The sequence below is a fragment of the Acipenser ruthenus genome, chromosome 11 (assembly GCF_902713425.1).
Source record: "Acipenser ruthenus chromosome 11, fAciRut3.2 maternal haplotype, whole genome shotgun sequence".
NCBI lineage: Eukaryota > Metazoa > Chordata > Actinopteri > Acipenseriformes > Acipenseridae > Acipenser > Acipenser ruthenus.
Window position 1 is genome coordinate 25,685,514 of NC_081199.1, and position 20,924 is coordinate 25,706,437.

The window sequence follows — 20,924 nt, forward strand, 5'->3', positions numbered from 1 at the left end:
TATATTTAATATGTAGAAGCTTAAACTTTAAACATAGCACAAACACTGTTTAAAATGTATTTTTTCCTCAGTTGCTGATGCCAAGTTTTTTATACCCTATCTCTGGAACTGACTTAAGTCTCTTGTCATGTTTGGTTTTCAGGTTAGTTGTGGGAAAAATAGCTGTAATGATTCTCTCATATCTTAAATTGAGTTTAAGACACTGAAGACTATCCTAAAATAATCCTAGAAATGCGTGTCGAGTATGCATTGAGAATAGAGAAAAAATACAATTTCAGATATGTTGCATCATCTTATATTCTTTTCAGTTAACCACCCTTTCTCTCAATACCAGAGATGCCTTGGTGTCAGAATTTAGTAGGTGGAACTGGCAGTGTTGAAAGGCCATAGTGTTGTATGATTTAGAATGAGGAAAGCAGTTCAGTACTGATAATTAGGATGCTCAAAGCAAGAAGTCAGGTAAACGCAGATGTAGAGAACATTGTTAATAAATCAATATTGGAACTGCAGAACCCAGAACCACTCAGAATGATTGCAACCATCATAAATCAATAATTGTCAATTGAAGCTACATGTCTGCTGTTGTCGGGGAACTACTGGCCCCTGGGGGACAAAGGCAAGCCGTGCAGGTGTCCGCTTGAGGTCAAGGCTTGTATGGCCAGTAGGGGTCGCTGTAGTGGCCCTGATGATTTTGTCTCATTGAGTCATGGCAGTGACAGCGCCATTGCGATGCTCCCTGTGGAATCCCCAGTGAAGAACAGCATCTTCACAAGACAGGATGCAAACCTGCACTCCCCTGACTGTATGATTCACACTGTACACCATGGGGTTGTGACTTTACCAGATGAGCCACCTGGGAGACCCCTGGAAGGCACTGTTTATATTGTAACTGTCACTGTTTAGACGACCCCCCTCCCCCTAAGCCTCGGGTAACAAGGAAGGAATACAAATAAAAATAAATGTTAGACTGGATTAAAATGGGTTCAGGGTAGGACCCTAATTGGTCTTGCCTTAGCAGCAACTTTGAAAAAACGAAAAACAAATGAGTGAACTGGTTGAAAAAGAACCCGTAAAAAAGCCTAACAAAATGGTTAACATGATAACCATGAAGTTCAAATCCCCGGCCTTGCCTCTCATTCGTATTGACAAGACAATCACTGGTCCGCTTCACTTTAATTTAGGATGTGCTGGTTTTTCAAATACAGGCATCTGATCCCTTTCCAGATCAAAAAGGATAATAATGAACATGCCAGTGTTCATTGTTTAGCCTGCAGGCTGCAGGTCATTTTTCTTATTATTGTGCAGTAGCTCAGCTGTGTTTTTCATGCTCATTTTAATCACCATTCGGCTGGGCTCAGAGTCCTCTCTCTCTCTCTCTCTCTCTCTCTCTCTCTCTCTCTCTCTCTCTCTCTCTCTCTCTCTCTCTCTCTCTCTCTCTCACACACACAGCAAGTGAAATCCTAATAAATGCTGTAGAATGCCATTATAACAATGTCCTAATATGATTAGCTGACAAACTGACTTCCACAAACCTTGAGTCTTTGTAGGTCTTAGTAAGGCATTTGATGATATTTCTATACAATATAACATGTATTCACTGATAAATGCATGGGTTCCAGACCTGAATTAACCCCTTTAGGTCTGTGTTCCTGGTCTGCTTGCAAAGATGTCTCACTTATACAGTCGATACCACTACAGTACATAAATACATTCTCAATAACTGCTGAAGAATGTCCAAACCAAGTCTGTTCAGAATTGAATAAGCTCTTCTCTAGACATCTGTAAACATGCAAATGTGACATACTTTCTGATACTCTTAATAACTTCCTAAGGAATTGAAATGTTCAAGTTTTATTGTAGTTGCATAGAGTGCCATCGCCTCTGCTCTAATGTCTCGCACCTAGCGGCAAGGTGGAATGGAAATGTAGAGGAGAATACAGACACAAACACAATTTAAATGCTAAGACTATACAACATACTGCTGATGTGTGTTTCCAAGTGTTCCCCTTATTACCTCTAATGTGTGGCACTTATATGTCAGACATGGGTACATACCCCTCCCTTTTTCAATTGAAATGGTTCAGTTCTTTGTTAATTCAAACTTGATGCCCAGAAAGAAGATAACACTCTGTACACAGTTCAGTTTTTATAATTATTCAGAGTTTATGAAAGAAAGCTGAAAGTTAACTTTGTAATTTTGAAAATATTCAATGTTCAATCACATTCAGAATACAAGGCACCATTCTGCAAATTATAAGTGTAGTTGCTGCCAGTAGGTTCTAAAGAGAACGTGACTTATGATTTAATTTAGAGGTTTTGCTAATGATTATGAATGGTGGGATGTAGTATTGGGCAAGATGGACAGCTTGTAACTGTTTCCTCTAGCTTAGCAGTCACTGATTCAGGTTATATCTACAGTACTTTTCTCCCAGTATAGCAGCAAAATGTTTTAGCAGCCCCCTTCTGCTCTGCATAACACATCAAAACTCTGTTTGAGCTGCCTGAGCCAGACGGAATTTGAGCAGAAACAATAGCCTTTACTGCACAGTTATTGAGAGAGAAGTGACATGTCTACACAAGATAAGCCTTCAAAAGGCAAGCAGGTGGCTAATAAAATACCTGATCAGCCTGAAATGTACATCTGAGGACAGTCGAAGCTCAGCATTTAAGAAACAAGCCTTTTAAACGTGGACTATGAAAAAGGGACCCCATTAAGGATACTCCATTAAAGTTTTTTTTTTTTTGTAACATTATTAAATGCAGCCATTCCAGAGAGTCCTTGGGTGGGGGGTTGAGTTTACTCTTACAACAAAGATGTAATCCCTCAGATTCACTGTGGAGAGCAAATATCAAGGACGGTGTTCTGCAGTTAATAACGTAGCAGACTGGAATACTCGATTTGAGTTGCCTGTTTGTTTTTATCCACCAGGCAGGTCTTTCTGCTTTAAAGAGAATCTGTTTTTCATGTGTAATGCCAGAAATTGGGATGAACACTGGTATTACATGTTGGACTATTCTTTCAAAATACGCGTGAATATTTGGTAGTTAATGTTACATACATATAGTGCATAGTTGTAACGGTGTAATGAAAGTTAGAAAGTGAGGGTATGCATTGATTTTCATCCTTTATAATATGGGGATCTACTGTAAACTGCTGTTCTGCAATACTGTATGTGATAATCTGTCTAAAATAAAATACTATATCACTGCTGGGGGATACAGTGGAGGTATGTCACACTTTGGAGTTGTTGTATATATCTTAAGAACTGCTGTGCTGAAACCTGCTAAAGACCTCCTCGGACCTGGGGTCAATTACACTTGTAATTGAGTAATTTGTAATTACTTGAACCTTGGCACACCTGCATAATTATAAATGTAATTATACTGTATAATTGATCAATTACAGGTTCATTATGCATGTGTCATACTTATTTTTTCATAATTTGATAAACATGTGACCCACTGCATATCAGGATCATTTTGCTGAATTACAATTACAGAAGCATTGTTAGCTTGACATTAGAAGCAGCTTTAGCAAATCAAATCTAATTGCATTTAACAAACAAAGGAAGAACTATACCCTGATTAGAGACCAACTGTCCAAATTAACTACACTTGACTATGTGAAATGCTGATTTATGAGCTCTGTATAAGGACACACCTTTCCAAACGTAATCATTCACAGTTTCATGTTGTGTTTTACACTGAGCGATCATTATTTTCATATTTTCAACCACTTTTAGTGACCCCATTTGTTTGAAGTTATACAGTATAGTACTTGCTATTTAGAATACATACAGTAAACATGCTAATATGTGTAGTTGCTTATATTACTGTTTAGTATAACTACTTATAATTGCAGCATAATTGTAATTGAACACAATGTCAGTGTAATTGTAATTTCAGCAAACAATCCTGCTGTAGTAATTGAGTGGAATATAATCTGGGGGAGTAAGGAGGCTCTGTCTGACTGTTTGTCTTACATGCTAAGCATCTAGAGAACTGCTATCCAGTTATGATGAGACTTTAAGTTATTAAGAATAATGCATTTACAGTATAACCCTAAATAATTAATTACACTGAAAAAGAATGAGAAACACATCCACATTGAATCCACTTTTACTAAATGACCGCTTCCTGCAAAATAATTCAATTTTGATTTTGCAAACACAAGACTTGTGTTTAATTTAGAAATAATTTTGCGGGGGTCAGCCCCCCCCAACTTGGTCAATAAAAGCAACATTAGGTAAACCAAAGGGGACTCAAGCCTATAAAAACTGTAATTACAGTACCTCTTTACACTTAGTTTAAAAATAATTGTATTAAGCCCCAGCCCTAAGAAAAAGTCCTTCGGACAGAGACTTTAAGACCTTACTGAACAAATTAAGACTTCAGATTTCATTAAGTGTGTCCCTGTGGAGCCTGCAGGTTCACTTAATCAAGAGGTTGACGCTGAGAATAAATCTTCCACTTCATAATGGCGAGTCTGCAAAACTATAAAGCAATGACAACCACAAGAGAAACTAAGCAGCTTTATGTTAAAAGTGCTTACAAACCAACCAGTGGTCATACTGAAGTCATCAATAACAGGAATTAATACAAAATAACTACATCACGACTGACAGCTGTTTTCTGCACAGTGACAAGAAGATGTGGTCTGGATAAAAAGGAGGTCTATTACAAAACTGCATCCTCCCATGGCACACTTAACTACCAGATGAACAAGGCGTGCTGATCCAGACCACAAGACAATGTCTGGTCGAAGGTTAGTGGTGGCAAGAATAAGCCATTGACCAACATCTGCCAGCATTTTCCAGTCTCTAGCAGCTTCCAGTTGTCCTGGGCGAGGCTTGGTTTTAACACCTTTTCTTGGTTGTTGCTCTCCTGGACGGAATATTGTCTTTTGTGTGTAATGTTTTGATGGACCTGGTGGCAACTTATTGGTTATGTTACGCTTGTCTTCCAATGCTAAGGCCAAACATACGCAGCACCTGGTCATGGCACCAAGTAAACCGTCCTTGGCTAAGACCCACCTTACATCCTGTCAAAATGTGCCTTAATGTTGCAGGTGATGAACACAAAGGACATGAGGGATCCTCACCTACCCAGAGGTTTAGGTTCTGTGGTGATGGGAGAACATCATATGTTGAAATGATGAGGAAACTGATCCTGCTCTGTTCCATTGTCCATAGGTCTTGCCAGCCGATCTTGCGTTGTTCCACACTCTGCCATCTCATCCATTCTCCCTGTTTGGCCTGGGAAACGGCCTTTACACACCTCATACTCTCCTCCTGCTTTTGCACCTCGTTGACTACCAGCTTCCTCCGTTGAGCTGCCTCGTGCCATGTAGGAGGAGCTGAACTGAGACCAAGACCCCGTCTTCCATGCTGAACTTCTCCCACATGAACTGTGTCCTTTAGATCCCCGTCATACCATCTCCCAAGACTTTTCACTGGCTTCTCAGACACTGTTGGTATTGCCTCACCATTAATATAGAACCTTTTATCTACTACTTTACCTTTAATTATAGAGATGCTCCTTGATTTAGTGGGCTTGAATTGCATTCGTGCCCATTCAATGTTATTGGTTAATTTGCCCAATAACCGATTAGTGCAGGCTACTGTTGTATTTATGGTTGTCATGTCATCCATGTATGCTCGAATTGGTGGTAGTCACATTCCAGAAGCCAAGCGCTCTCCTCCCACTACCCATTTTGATGCACTAATAATTACTTCCATTGCCATAGTAAAAGCCAGTGGAGAAATGGTGCATCATGCCATTATTCCAACTTCTAGGCATTGCCATATAGTGCTGAATTCTGAAGTTGAAAAACAAAATTGCAAATCTCCAAAGTAGGCTTTCACTAAATTTGTTATTGTCACGGTACACTAAAAAAATAAAATGCTGCCCAAAGAACCATATGCATTAGCCAAATCCAGGAATGTGACATGGAGCTCCTTCTTCTCCTTTTTAGCTGATTGAATTTGTTGCCAGATCACATTGATGTGTTCTAAGCATCCTGGGAAACCTGGAATGCTCGCTTTTTGTATTGAAGTGTCAATGAAGCAGTTCTTTAATAGGTAAGTTGACAATCTCTGAGCAATAGTGCTTAAGAAAATCTTGCCTTCTACGTTTAAAAGGGAAATAGGGTGAAACTGACTGATGCTTGTAGAATCTTTTTCTTTTGGTATAAAGAATTCCTCCATTTGGTATTCTGGTGGATTGATAGGTGGGATGTCTGAAGGAACTGACATAGGCTCCTGCCTTTTTGAATGTGTATGTGTTTCCTCCAAATATCTCTCCAGCTCAAACTTAGATGATTTTAGTGTGCCATTTTTCTCACTGGTGAATAACTTATTTACAAATTTGAATAGATCTTTATAAAAGTTAGTTCTCGCATGCACCTTCTTTTTGTAGTGTTTCCGTAGGCACTCAGCTCTGCGCAATTTTGCAAACTTATCTTTTATGACCCTTTGTAACAGATTGAGTCCCTCCTTCTGACTTTGTTCTGCTCTTCTCCATTGCTTCCTCAGCTGCCTCCTTTCTCTAACTAAGCGTTCAGTCTCCTGCTGCAGTCCAGGAATAGTTTGTACTTTTTCCTTCCTTTTTTCAACTCCAAACCTCTCGCTTCCATATGCGTAGATGATGTCCCCAAATTTATCAAGCTTCTTTTCAACTGTTCCACTTGACCTTTCCAATGCAAAACAGAGATCTGTGTTTAATGTGTGCCACACAGTTTTCTCACAAGCTCTTGGGTATTTAACTCCAGGCTTGTGCCCGTTGAGGTTCTTTTCTCTCTTACGCTGTTTGTGTAGTACTATGTTATATTTTAATATATTGTAATGTATATGGGGGGTCCAAAACTTTTTTTCCAGATGCTGTTTATACTGTTATTACAGAATACACATCAATACTATTTGCATATCAAAAATATCACAGTCATGTCAGGGACAGCCCACAAAAGAGTGTGTTGAAGATGGTAGGTCTCGCTTGTTTTTTTTAACCTGTATTCTTTCGTGTCCGCTGTGAGAGAAGATTCCTTGCACCAACATTATTTTTCAGAGCCTCACACAAACAAAAAGGTTTTTAATAGCAGATAAACAAGTCTGTTTTCCATGCAGTTGGCACATGAGTCATCAAGTTACTCTAAAATGCCACTATTCCCTTTTCCCATACCAGCTTAAGAAATGAAACCATTTTCTGCATTAGGAACGGAGCACATGCTGAGTTGTGAACTGCCCAATCCCCTCTTAATCTGTATCATTTATTTAACAGCGCAGTGTGAATATCTGTGTGTGAGAGAGAGAGAGAGAGAGAGAGTGCCTGTATCCCTTGCTTTTAAATAATTCATGATAAAATATAATTCAGTTACATAAATGCCAGCCATGTAGCCCAGAATCACTGCAGCAAATGAGGTTAACCTTGAGAAATCCCCTACCGCTTCACAATGTGCTAAGTGTCCGTTTTTGTTTTTTTTAATTAGCTACCTTATAAAAATGCCTAAAGTGGAAGTAATCTTTTACGAGTGCTTCCCTTGATACCTGGGAATAGTCTTAACAGAGCCTGAAGCACCCACTCCTCCGCTAGTGTAGGATTTTCAGAACAATTAAAGGGGAAACGTAACTTTGTTCCATCAGTGATCTCCAAAGCTGAAATGCCTTTCAACGCCCTGCCTTTCCACTGGGGTAAGCCTCACTTCTAAGAATGCTTTATAATTGCTCAGCTCAAGAGAGAAACTAAAGTTTCCTAAGCCCTCATGCTGCAGTGAGGCATGTGTTGCTTCTTTTAATGCATCCGGTATCCCACGCTTCACAGAACCCTCTGTGTTTGTTCATGCAGTTGCTGACGTTTTCGAGTTGCTGTAAAAGTATCACCCTGTGTACTGGACTGACAGCCTGTGTAGCACAATACAGTTCCAGCAGATACTTCTGTTCACTTGTTAGAAAATGTGTTAATGAGTGGATGAGAAATTGTGTTTAGTGTTATTTGGTTTGTTTTTTCCCTTTTAAAATGGATCTTTTAATGTTCAACAAGAAGGAACTGTGAAACAACCTCAGTTCTGACTTTCTTCCTATGCATCGGGACACGGGACATGTGCTAGGAAATTGGGACTGTCCCAACCATATAGGGACTGTTGGCATGTATGCCTTTACCTGGATTCGAGCTTGCATGAAGAGTCCTACGTTCTGGGACGAACTGCTTTCCTCATTCCCTTCAAATCATGTGACAATGGAACCGGTCACTCTGTCAGCCCCATTGCAGCTCTAGCTTGATTTAAGCAGGAAATCAGTATACCTCAATATTAGAGCAAGCCACAAAGATTGTAATTACCATAAAATAGTAGGGGAAATATAAACAATGAATTAAACTGGCATTTGAAGTTACTTACTTTGGTACATTTGCATAGTTATTTACATTCTGCACTTGACCTCTTCTTGCAGGTTGTTCCTGTTGGCTGGTGCCATCTTGTTCAGTCTCTTTGCAGCTATTCAAGTCCCTCCTGCTTGTTTTGTTTACAGTGATGTTCGCTCTACTATAATTGTCTGGACGGGGCACACATGATATATGCTTCCTGAAAGCTCCTTCTATTGTGAATTCCATTATCACTGTTTTGCACTGCATGCAACACTGAAAAATAATCTGCATCAATATTGCAGTGTAGCCGTTTACAGCTGTTTTTGTTTTCATTTCTTCATGCACTGCACATTCGTTCAGGAAGGGCTTGCAGATTGCATGACAATTGATTTCAGGTAGTGTTCCAAAGCCATTTAGAACCTGAGTTCCCTGCGTAATCATTATCCCATTGTCGGGAAATACTAAAGCAGACGCCTCTTGTGCACTTTCAGGATTATGTTCAGATTGCCTATTTTTGTAGTGCACTAAATTCAGCAGACAGAGACTGTCATTAAAGCTGCAGTACCCTACGATTATGCTTGAGCGTACACTCAAATAAAAATCCTTGGTGTCTTTAAGAGACTTTCATTGTTCAGACTTTTATCAGATCCTGTTGACGATCCAGCTACTTCCTGTTACCTTATTTCCTGTTCTGCAGGTCTGCCTCTCTCTCATATACTATTATTAGGGCTGTAAAAACATGTGCGTAAAAAATAACGTGATATCTGTATAATGTGAAATAATGTATAATGTGTATAATGTGAGATCTTTTAACAATTGTAAGTTGCCCTGGATAAGGGCATCTGCTAAGAAATAAATAATAATAATAATAATAATAATAATAATGTGCGTTGTTTTTCAAATAGTCAGCACTCAGATATATGACACTCAGATACACGTAATGCACTTACCTGTCACACGCAATTTCTGACTCTGTCACCAGTTTTCTGATACAAAGCCCATCTCTTCAATGTTACAACTGACTTGTTAAACCGTCACAGCCTGCATTTTATTTCTGGCATGGCAAATCAGTCTGTCTTTATTGTGCACTGCAGTTACACAGCACTTCCTCCAAAAACAAAGCAACCATGCACGGTAATGTAAAAGTTAATCATTAAACAGTTTTAGATGCTGTGATGCTTTTTAAAATCAGTGATCTTTAGTTGCTTTTGTGCATTTTCATTTGCAAGTGAACTGTGACATTAGGGCCTTATCGAGCCTGACTTTGGATACTGTTTTAATTCTGGAAACTGGTGTTTTTTTAATCTTTTGCTCAATTGCATTGCCTTTTATGTTTTACTCAGTTCTGTGCATGGGTAACATTTACATTTTGATTTAATTTTGCTGTTGTGTCATTAATGGGGAATTTTACATACTGCTTCAGTACATACCCGATTTAAAGGTATGTGCTATATTACAGTTCACGTGTCCAGTCGTCTCTTTTGGCAAGTGATATTTTCAGAATCATATCGTTCTGAATTAAATACTACTTCTGTTGAAAATGTAGTACTGTACCAACAAAACCAATACAGTACATCTAAATGGAAGCCTGCTTATTGTAAACCAGCCCTTTCAGCTATGTATTTTTGACATTGTATCTTTGTATTCCCTGAAAAAACGGATACGTTTTTGTCTTTTACTGCTGTGTTATTCCCCCAACTCGTGCACTAACAAATTTCAATGAAAGAATCAACGTTTCCCTGTACAGTTCTTCAAACCTGTCATAGTTTTCTTTCCATATGAAATGTGTGCCCTTCAGGGGGTTGTTTGGGTGGTAGAGGGCAGGTTGTAACATGCTCACCTACATACACATCAAATCAGATGAAATAATCAGATATGCGTCACACTTGTTTAACCGTCACTAAAGTAAACATTTTAGAGGGTCGGATATGTTAGTGCTGACTGTATATGCATATCTCTTAAAAACAATTTAAAACTAGAAATCAAGGAAGAGCAAGAAGACCAGTGATAATGTTGTTAATAACAGGTAAGAAAATACATTTTAAAGTTTTTAAATAATCCCAGTGCTGGTCATGCAATTCCTTTCACGTTTTTATAGTGCTCAATTGTGCATGATGTCTGGTATTAAACTTCCTTAAAGAAATATTTTACCAATCTGTAGTTATGCACTTCCCTTCTCACCTGGAGAATGCAATTGTTCCCACTCCTTTTCTTTCCAGTCATTCACCAACCAGTTGCCTCCCATATCGACTGGCATGCCTTTTAACCAGTGACATGAACTCGAACACACCGATGAGGTGTAATGACCTAGGAAGTGAAATAGTCACAGATTTTCTGAAAGTAAGGCAAGCAAACTGAGAGCTTCTGTTTAACTATTGCAGTACTAGACAACAAGTGTTCAAATTAAAATGAATGTTTGCTATAACATGTGTCTTTCTGCACATCCTCAAACTGCTCATTTGATCCCCACATAGTGACTAGGGGTGCAACAATTAATCAGTGCATTGATGATGGATCATCTGTGCTTAACTTTCCCGCGCTTCGATTACACTTTGGTGAATCGATGCATCGAACCCAGTTTGAAGTCTCCAGTTGCCAGTTTGCATTAAAAACTTGTGTGTGAGAGTGCTAGTACGGTAGATTAGCGCGTTGCTAGGATACACACTTTAGGCCTCTACATTTGCGTTGGACAAGCCAAATCAGAAGTAGGGGTATTCACGTTTTCTTGATTTAAAAAATAAGTCAATACAATTTTTATTTAATCTATTAAATCTACTGATTACCGTCTTGTTTCAAAGCATGTTGTGTTTGGATTATATGGCAATATTATATAAAAAGATGAATTTAGTATGATAGTTAAATTAATCAGGATTTGTGAGATTAATTCAAATGTTTTGCTTTGCTTTTGGACATAAAATGTTAACAAACAGGGACACGGGATGTGCGCCTGCACCCCCACATGCCGAGGAAGGGGTGCGGTGGCAGTGCAGCCGCAACGGCAACTTTTCTTGTTAACTTTAGTTCCCTTTCAAGTCGAAGACGACCACCAATATTAAGTATGGGATATTCCCTGCCCTAGAAGTAGGTAATACTGAGCTCTCTATATCAGAACTGCCGAAGGCCCCTTCCTGTGATGACACACTCTGTCCTGCCTACCGAGGGTACAAAACCATCACTCACCGGAAGATCTCCCTCTTTTTCCTTCTCAAGACGGTAAGGTAGGAACTCTGTGTCTAGAACTGAGCGTGTTGATAGGAAGAGCACTCGAGTCGATTCAGGTCTGTTATAGTCCCTAGCATTTGTGCTGAAAGCTGGCTTGCCGCTTTCCTGGAATCAACGACTCTTGAAAAAGACAGAGTTTTTTGTCTTTCTGTCTTTCAGCGGCCCCCCTTGGTGGGCCGCTCTCTCTTTGCTGTCTGTTGTATGTGAGCGGCTGTCTGTGCAGCCACCCGCGATTGATTTGTCTTTTCCTATAGAGAGCTACACAAGTATCCTCCTCGGGGCTAGGCCTGCCCGCTGTCGAGTGACCCAGCCGCGCTCCCTTCCTAGGGGTTAGGTACTACCGTATCCCCATCTGAGCGGAGTCGCCGGCCGAACCTGACTGCTGCGGTGTGTCGGTTCATGTGCGTTCGGTGTGCTCTCTCTCCTTTTCTTCCTTCTTATAAACTGTAATTTTCGCTTGACAAAAACTTCACCCACCGCGGCTTCGGCCTCTGTCCCCCCCTGGTACACGCTTCGCGCTGACCAGGTGTGTGTGTTGACCACGCGGTCTGGGTACGCACTTTGCGTAGCGTCCTCTTTGGTGCTGCGGTACCACGGCGCACGCATAGCCTGATTCTCTTGGCACAGGCTGCATATTATCCGACGCCAGCGTAGGAGCTTAACGCACACGGTACTTGGTTCCCAGTACGCAGTGTACGCAGAACGATATTCACAGCGCATACAACGCGCAGGTGTTCGTTGCTCCTTCCCAAAAGTTACACACAGAGCGCAGAGTACGCATTTTAAGCTCCCGCTGCGCAAGGCGTCTGGAACATTCGAGGACGAGCAGTGCTGTGCACGTTGCTCTCAGTGCGTAGGCACTGCGGCACTGCACTGCTAGCGCATACCTCGTGGTGCCGCACGGTACAGTCCAGGCCTAGTCTGTTGAGCATTAATTCCTTAAAAAAAAAAAAAAGGGGAACTATGCTAACAAGAACAGACCCATGCCGGGGTTCCATGCCTGTACGGCTTGTAACGCCAGTATCAATCTTGGGTGTCCCGCATGCCACCATGGCCCTCGAAAGGGATGTGGCTTGCAGCGTCTGCGAGGCTTTTCAGCCTAGGGTGAAAGAGGCTCGTCTGGAGAGAGCCAGAAAGGAGAGCTCCGCGTCCTACGCGGAGGGGTCGTTGGTGGCCTTTGGTTCCCCTGACAACGCGGCCCTGGACTCCCTGCCTGACATCCCGAGTGCGCAGCTTAACCACTCCCCGTCTCCAGCCGCAAAGCGGGTAAAACGCTCTAAGCAGGCAAGGGACATTATGGACCTGAAGGCCAGGATGGCCCAGGTCCTGGAGCTATTGTCCAAACAGGCCACAGCATTGGCCCCTGCCCAGGCTCCGCTGCAGCCCCAAGCACCATATCCCCCCTCCCTGCAGGGAGCGCAAGGAGGGTGGGAAGGCTCGCCCCAACAGGCACAGGAGGACGCGCTGTCCATAGCCGCCTCCGGTGATACAGCTTCATTCTCCTCTGACATGCAGTTGGGGGACACCCTTACAGAGGAGGAACCTGGCTCTGAGTGTGTGTCAGAAGCCAATTCCACCCTGTTGCCTAGCTCGGTCTCGGCTCTTATGGAACGTGCTGCAGCGTTCCTGCAGGTTCCCTGGACACCGGCGGCACAGCCACGCCGCTCCGTGTTCCGGACGCAGGTGCTGGCTCCCCGCCTGCAGTGTTTCCCAGCCTTCCCAGACTTTGTGGAGGAAGTGCGCTCCTCCTGGGATAGACCAGCTTCGGCCCCTAATATCTCCAAGCAGACTACGCCGCTCTCCTCCTTGGAGGGCGCGGATAAGCTTGGTCTGGCGGGGTTTCCACCAGTAGACTCCACTATCGCAGCCCTGGTGAGGGCCCCGCCAGTCAGGGGGTTCGCTAGAGACCCAATGTGTCCTAACCCTCAGTGCAGGGTGACAGCGACACATCTAAAGCGAGCGTACGCAGCAGGGGCGCCGGCAACCCGCTTGGCTAACACAGCGAGTGTGCTGACTGCGTATCTGGATGGAGTGTTGCGCGAGGCCTCGCTCCCGGAGCCGGTAGCTTCGGAGCTGCGTCTCCTGTCAGATACACTGCTGCAGATCTCCGGCCTGCAGGGGCAAGCCCTGGGCTGAAACCTGGCGGGCTTAGTTGTGGCGCGTAGACAGCTGTGGCTGTCACAGGCCAGGGTCCCTGACGCAGATAAAGCTGCGCTGCTGGATGCGCCCATATCCCCGGAGGATACGTTTGGGCCAGCTGTGGAAGAGATTCTGCAGAAATCTCTTCGAGACCAAGAGGCTTCCCGTCAAGTGGCTGCGTTGCTCCCTCCCCGCACTCCGGCGTGGAGTAGTTCGAGCCGTTGGCGGGCTCCCCAGACTCGAACTGTCACCAGAATGGTTCCAGTCCCCACAGCCCCACGGGGTTACCTAAGGCATCGCCTTCAGGGTAACAGAGCCCAACCAGCAGGTAAAGGAAACGCAGGCCGTGGTCGATCCACGTACCAGCATCTCAGGGGTCGTCCTCAGGGCCAGCACGTTATGTGCTCACCCCAAGCTGCTCAGCCCCAGCAGCCCCAGCAGGGCCCCTGAAGGCTGGCGGCCTCAGACCCCCTTTTCGGCACAACAGCTGCAATACTGGTGCACTTGCACCACAGATATCTGGGTGCTCGCTACCGTGCAAACCGGCTATGCGCTTCAGTTTCACTCGGGACTCCTCCCTTTCGGGGTGTTACAAACACCTTCGTAACAGACCCCTCGCAGGCCTCGGTACTTCAAGAAGAAGTGGCCGCCTTGCTGCGCAAGCAAGCTATTCGTCGAGTAGACCCCGTCTCCCAGGAGGAGGGGTACTACTCCAGATACTTTCTGGTACCCAAAAGAGATGGAGGGGTTCGTCCCATCTTAGATCTGAGGCTCTTTAACAGGTTTCTGAAAGAAAGGAGGTTCCGAATGCTGACACACCGTCACATCCTCCAGTCTGTCCGGCCGGGCGACTGGTTCACAACTGTGCACTTGCAGGACGCATACTTTCATATCCCCAATCGTCCAGAGCACAGGAAATACCTGCGGTTTTCCTTTCAAGGAAGCGCGTACGTGTTTGCTGTGCTGCCGTTCGGGCTCTCCCTAACTCTGCGTACGTTTTCAAAGTGCATAGACGCTGTACTGGCTCCCCAGCGGCTGCAGGGGATCAGAGTTTTGAACTATCTCGACGAATGCTTGATTTGTTCCCAGTCTCGAGAGGGAGCTCTAGCCCACACGGCAATTGTGACAGAGCATCTGGTCAGGCTGGGCTTAGCCTTGAACGATGCAAAGAGTCAGCTCGCACCAGTGCAATTATTTGGGGCTCCGGCTGGACTCAAATGCAATGCGTGTATACCTGTCGGACGACAGGATAGCAGCTATTCAGGATTGCCTCTCCCTGTTTTGACAGGGATCGAAGGTAACCCTCAGGTTGTGCCAGAAACTACTGGGTCTTATGGCCGCAGCCACAGTAGCGATCCAGCTGGGTCTGCTTCGCATGCGCCCGCTGCAATCGTGGCTCAATGCATTTCATCTCAATGCCAAATGCGACAGACACCGCTCAGCGCTTGTCTCAGGCTTGCACATGCTCAGCGGCCCTACACTGGTGGGGGGTTCCCTCTCACCTGCGCAGAGTGGTGCAAATGGGAGTAATATTGAATCGCCAAGTGGTGACAACAGATGCCTCCAGCCAGGGCTGGGGAGTAGTCTGGCAGGGCACGGGAGTGAGCCGATCCTGGCCGGACCGCTGGGCACCCCTGCACGTGAACATGCGAGCGGTGTTCCTGGCTCTCCAGCACTTTCTTCCAGTGCTGAGCGGTGCACATGTGCTGATCCGAATGGACAGCACAACAGTAGTGGCGTATATCAACCACCAGGGAGGCCTTCGGTCTCCGTGGTTACATTGCATAGCCTTCAGGCTATTAGTATGGGCCCAAGCCAACCTGCTGTCCCTGCGGGCGACGCACATTCCAGGAGTGGTGAACTTGGCAGCGGATCTCCTCTCCAGGAAAGGTCCGCATCCGTCAGAGTGGCATCTCCACCCCTAGACGGTGGAGTGCATTTGGAAACGGTTCGGGAAGTCGCAGGTTGATCTGACACATTGCCCCCCATGGTACACCCTCCATCGCTCAGGCGGTCCACTAGGCGTAGACGCCCTAGCGCACATTTGGCCCAAAGCGTTTTTTTACGCTTTTCCTCCTATAACGTTGCTCCCGGCTTTCCTGGAGAAAGTCCGGTCAGAGAAAGCATCAGTTCTTCTAGTGGCCCCCAGGTGGTCCAAGAGGATATGGTTTGCGACCCTGTGCCAGCTGCTGGACGGCCAGCCTTGGGAGATCCCGCTTCGCCTGGATCTCCTCACTCAGACACAGGGCTCCCTTTGGCACCTGGATCCGGGCAGGTTCCAGTTGTGGGTCTGGCCCCTAAAAGGGACCACTGGCTAGCCCTGGGGCTGTCGGACGCGGTTGTGAGCACTATGCAGAATGCTAGGGCAGACTCCACTAGGTCAGTTTATACCTACAAGTGGAAGTGTTTTCAAGCCTGGTGTCTGGCTAGAGCCATGACCCCGTTACTTGCCCGATGCCAGTTATATTGCAGTTCCTGCAGGAACTGTTTGATGCTGGAAGGTCTCCTTCCACGCTGAAAGTGTATCTGGCAGCTATATCTGCTTGTCATGCCCCTGTAGATTCTAGGTCTCCGGGTGTGCATTTTTTGGCTACGCGCTTTCTTAAAGGCGCACAAAGATTACATCCTCCTAGGAGGACTGTTCTTCCTGAGTGGAGCCTTAACATTGTACTGGAGGCTCTTACAAAGGCCCCGTTTGAGCCTTTAGACTCCATAGAGATGAAGTACCTGTCTATGAAGACAGCCTTCCTTTTGGCTATCACCTCTGCTAAGCGGATCAGTGAACTGCAGGCGCTGTCCGTGCACAGCTCCTGCATGCGTGTGTGGGAGGATGGAAGCAGAGGTTCGCTGAGCACCAGCCCCGCTTTCCTCTCCAAGGTGATCACAGCTTTTCATGTTAACCAATCTGTGGAACTAGAGTCTTTCCACCCGCCTCCGTTTACTTCACAGGAGGATGAGAAACTAAACTTCCTCTGCCCAGTGCGGGCATTGAGGTTTTATGTACTTAAGACGAAAGCTTTGCGTAAATCGGATCAGCTTTTTGATTGTTATGGTACACGGACCTTGAGACAGCCCCTCTCTAAGCAGCGTTTGTCGCACTGGATTGCAGACACGGTGTCGACTGCATATGATGGTGCTGGGTTACCCCCACCTGGTAGAGTAGCTGCGCATTCGACTAGAGGGTTGGCTACATCGTGGGCCCTTTTTAGGGGCGCTTCGATATCTGAGATTTGTACTGTGGCTAGCTGGGCTACGCGGCATATTTTCACCAGATTCTACCGCGTTAATGTGGTAGATCCTGCTGTGCCATCTCTGGGCACAAGGGTCCTTGAGGGTGTAAGTTCACACCGCTAACCTCTAGGTTAGACAGCGCTTGTGCATCCCTCATATGCTGCCGTTCCTTCTCCCTCGCGACAGCTCTGGTATACATTACAAGAGGCCTGTTTCTCTTGCCCGGGTAAATCAAATTCAGAAACAAAGTCACCGACCGTCAGACACAACTACAGCAGCCTTTATCCAGCCTCCCAGGTACAGCAACCCCGCACCACTGTTGAAGTCCAACCCTGTAAAACCAGCTCAGCACCGTCTCGGTCACCAAGCTGAACAAGCAGTCTTCTCTCTGTCGCTCCACAGCACACACCTGGCAGGTAACAGCGCTCTCCACTCCTCTCTCTCGTATGCACAAAGCAGCTGATTTAAATAGCCGTCTCGTGGCGATTAACGCAACATATCAGGTGTGTTTAATTAAGTCCCGAACAAGGTAAGGGGTTTGTCAATACATAACTAACTAAAATCCCTCAATCGCTACACGTTTTCAAGTCTGATCTATGTTACGTTAGAGACCAGCACAATTTATAATGTGTGAATAGACCTATTAAACGTGTCGAATAGAATGAAAGCATTTTAGTGCCGTTTGATTAATGTATTTTATTTGTATTTATTTTAAAAAGACTAAGGACAGTACATCTGATGTGCAACATCTGATTTGCAACGTAGTTATTAGGTTGTCTTGTTGCTTTGAATCTTACATAAATATTTTAAGACTTTGTGCCGCTGTGTCTTATGAAAGTCACTTGGTCTGTGCATATTTTGATGGTGAAATGCACACAAAATGACGATTCTGTATATATTTAAATATTGCCCGAAGGTGCCTATGCCCCCCTCCCCCCCCCCCCCTCCCCCTCCCCCTCTTTTTTAAAGCCCCGTTTTGATGAGCATTTGATATGAAGGTTCTGTGAATTGGATAGCAGGGATATTTGCAAGTGGAAGCAGTGCAGTGTTTAACATATAGTTCTATAATTTTCAGAATATCAGTTATGTTAACTGACATATCCTTCTTGTTGATTTTCTTTGTGTTTCTGTTTCAGTCGTCACTTCCTGGTGACTTTTGAAAACTGAGACTAATCCCCTGTGGCCTCAATAGAGCTCTCATAATGCCTAAACTCTCATTATTTGTTTATTTATTTGTTTATTTAGCAGATGCCTTTATCCAAGGCGACTTACAGAGACTAGGGTGTGTGAACTATGCATCAGCTGCAGAGTCACTTACAATTACGTCTCACCCGAAAGACGGAGCACAAGGAGGTTAAGTGACTTGCTCAGGGTCACACAATGAGTCAGTGGCTGAGGTGGGATTTGAACCGGGGACCTCTTTGGTTACAAGCCCTTTTCTTTAACCACTGGACACACACCAAGTACACCAGAGTGTAACCATTCACGTATGAATTTACACATGATTGTGAGAGCTCTATTGAGACCACAGTGAATGCTTTGGTTTTTGCCTATGTACTGACATACGCACCAGTCTGTGGGCCTTTTTATGCACATAGGCTTTGCAGCTTTTTGCTAAAACATCTTGATTCATTTTGCCCCTGGTTAGCTTTGACAGCCTTATGAATGTAAAGAAAGATGGATCCCTTCTGAAACTGAACCCCAATCACGGATACAAGAGTCCATGGCCAAATCTGTAATCTCTGCAAGACTCCCTGGACCACTCCACCCCTGCCTTGTCATGATTCAGTTGGCATTTCACAAAAAAAATCAGACAGTAGTGAGTAGCTGAATTCGACATGGCGCCACGCCAGTCTGATTGCTTTTCTATCCTATCTGATGGTTTTGTGTTTTGAGAGATATTGGATTGTCCAAGCTCCAGCGCTCCGGCTGCCATTCTTTTGTGTGACCGGCTGGAAAATTGCTTGTTAGCGGACTGCTGTGAGCTCGGCACGGCACAGGAACAGCAGGGTGATTGACTAATCGGCACGCGTGCGCGAACTAGAATGAGCATCTCTGGTGTTTTAAAGTAAGCACTAGTACAATTTAAAATCCTTTATTTGTATATCCCAGTGGGGAGCTAAAGATGTAGTGTTCTGTCTAGTGCATTCCAGAGCATTGGATTGGCTTAAGATGTTCTGTACTGTACCTAGAAAATTGGCTGAGCTGTTTCACTACATTAGCTGAGTGGAAGATATAATGTCTTACCAGAGGATTAATTTTAATTATGGTGCCGCTAGCCTTTCATGGAGGCTTTAAAAATAAATAAATTAAAAAAATAACAAAACAAACAGCAACTGAGAAAGAGATAACATGGTTTGGGGCAAGGTACTGTAGGCAGCATTACATAATTGAGCACAGTTATCATAGTTTTTGTTATCTGGTACTTTTTAAAAACCACTAGGATAGAGGTGCCCTAAATAAAATGAAATCCTAGGTTGTTCTTCTTTGTGATTCTGTGGTTTATAACCCTTATATGTGTATTTCAGTGCTTAACTGATGCATAACAGGAACTGCTGAAGTGGATGGTGGTGTTGGCCTGTCAGAATAACCACTTGTCATACCTGAGTGGTGCTGGGTGACACAGTTGCGTGTTTATTTAACAGTTTGTCTTGAATGATTGCACTTGATTATTTAATTGCAGTTTTATTACAAATGTCCACCCTACCATACTGTACACAATAAGGTTGTAATACTGGGCTTTGCTCTCATAGTTTATCATGCTACCAGAACCCCTCAATAGTGTTACTGCCTTATATTTACTGATTTGATGTTTTGTTACAATGCATAACTGATGATTTCATACTACAGTTATGAGATCAAACAAGACTAACTTGGATTCTGAACAAGTGTAAAACTGTTAGGCAATTCATTGTAATAATAATAAAGTAAAGGCTCTAATATATTTCTGTTTAGCGGTGTAGAATGGGGGTGCCTGTGTGATAGACAAACCCTTTCTAAGACATTTCTAGGACTTGTCAGTCCCAGAACTGTTGTTCAAGTACCGTAAACTGATGGATTCACTTCTTTAACAAAGGTTCAACATACTGTACGTGTGTAAAACAAAGAGAAAATACGGAATACAACTCTTTCATTATTCCAGTTTGAAGACAATTCTAAGTTAAAAATTATTTTTAATAATGAAATGAAGGCTTTGAAGTGATAACAAATGAAGATGTTCTTTGTGCAAAGCTCCTGATAGTGGAGGTAATCATCGCGCTGTGCAGTGAAGAGATGCCCTTGTGTGCCTGTGACGGAAATATAATGAGTTCTGGTTGTAAATCTCCCTCTCGACCTGTGAGGGCACTAAGTAGCGAAAGGGAAAGGCTTTGGACAGGTTGGTCTGACAGTTTATTCCCTGGGTCGGGAGGTCAGTCAGTCTGGAAAAAGACGAGACTCCAGTGCGGGAACGTATTGATCTGGAAGGTAAACGAGGTAGCAGCTGCAGGCAATAGAGTCAGCTCTAATCGTTTACCAAGGGGTCATGCATAATCGCATAAAAGGGGCCGGAGAATTGTAAATCTTTTCCTTCGCTTGGGTTTCAGAGTTACGAGGAGACTGGAAGGACTGGGAGATATCCCCAAAATAAAATAAAGAGTTTGTGAGTGTTTTGTTGGTATTTTCTGTTTAGTAACTGTCTGTGTTTTTTTTTTGTTAAATAGCACTAGACGGCTAAACAGAAATCCGGAGCTGCGCCAGGGGCCAGCACAAAGCCGGATCACCACAGCACTTGTTTTTCACCAATAGCACGTAATATATTGTACTTCGCCACAAGCACTGAGAGCACTCACTTTGGACCTGTGATAGTGTGTGTCTAATTGTGTGTGTTTTGTACCGTGTTTATTGTTTGCGGGACTGCAACCCTTTTTCATTACTGTGCAATACACATTGCTGTGTATTGCCAGCTCATTATTGTTTTCTGGCTGGTCATCAGACAA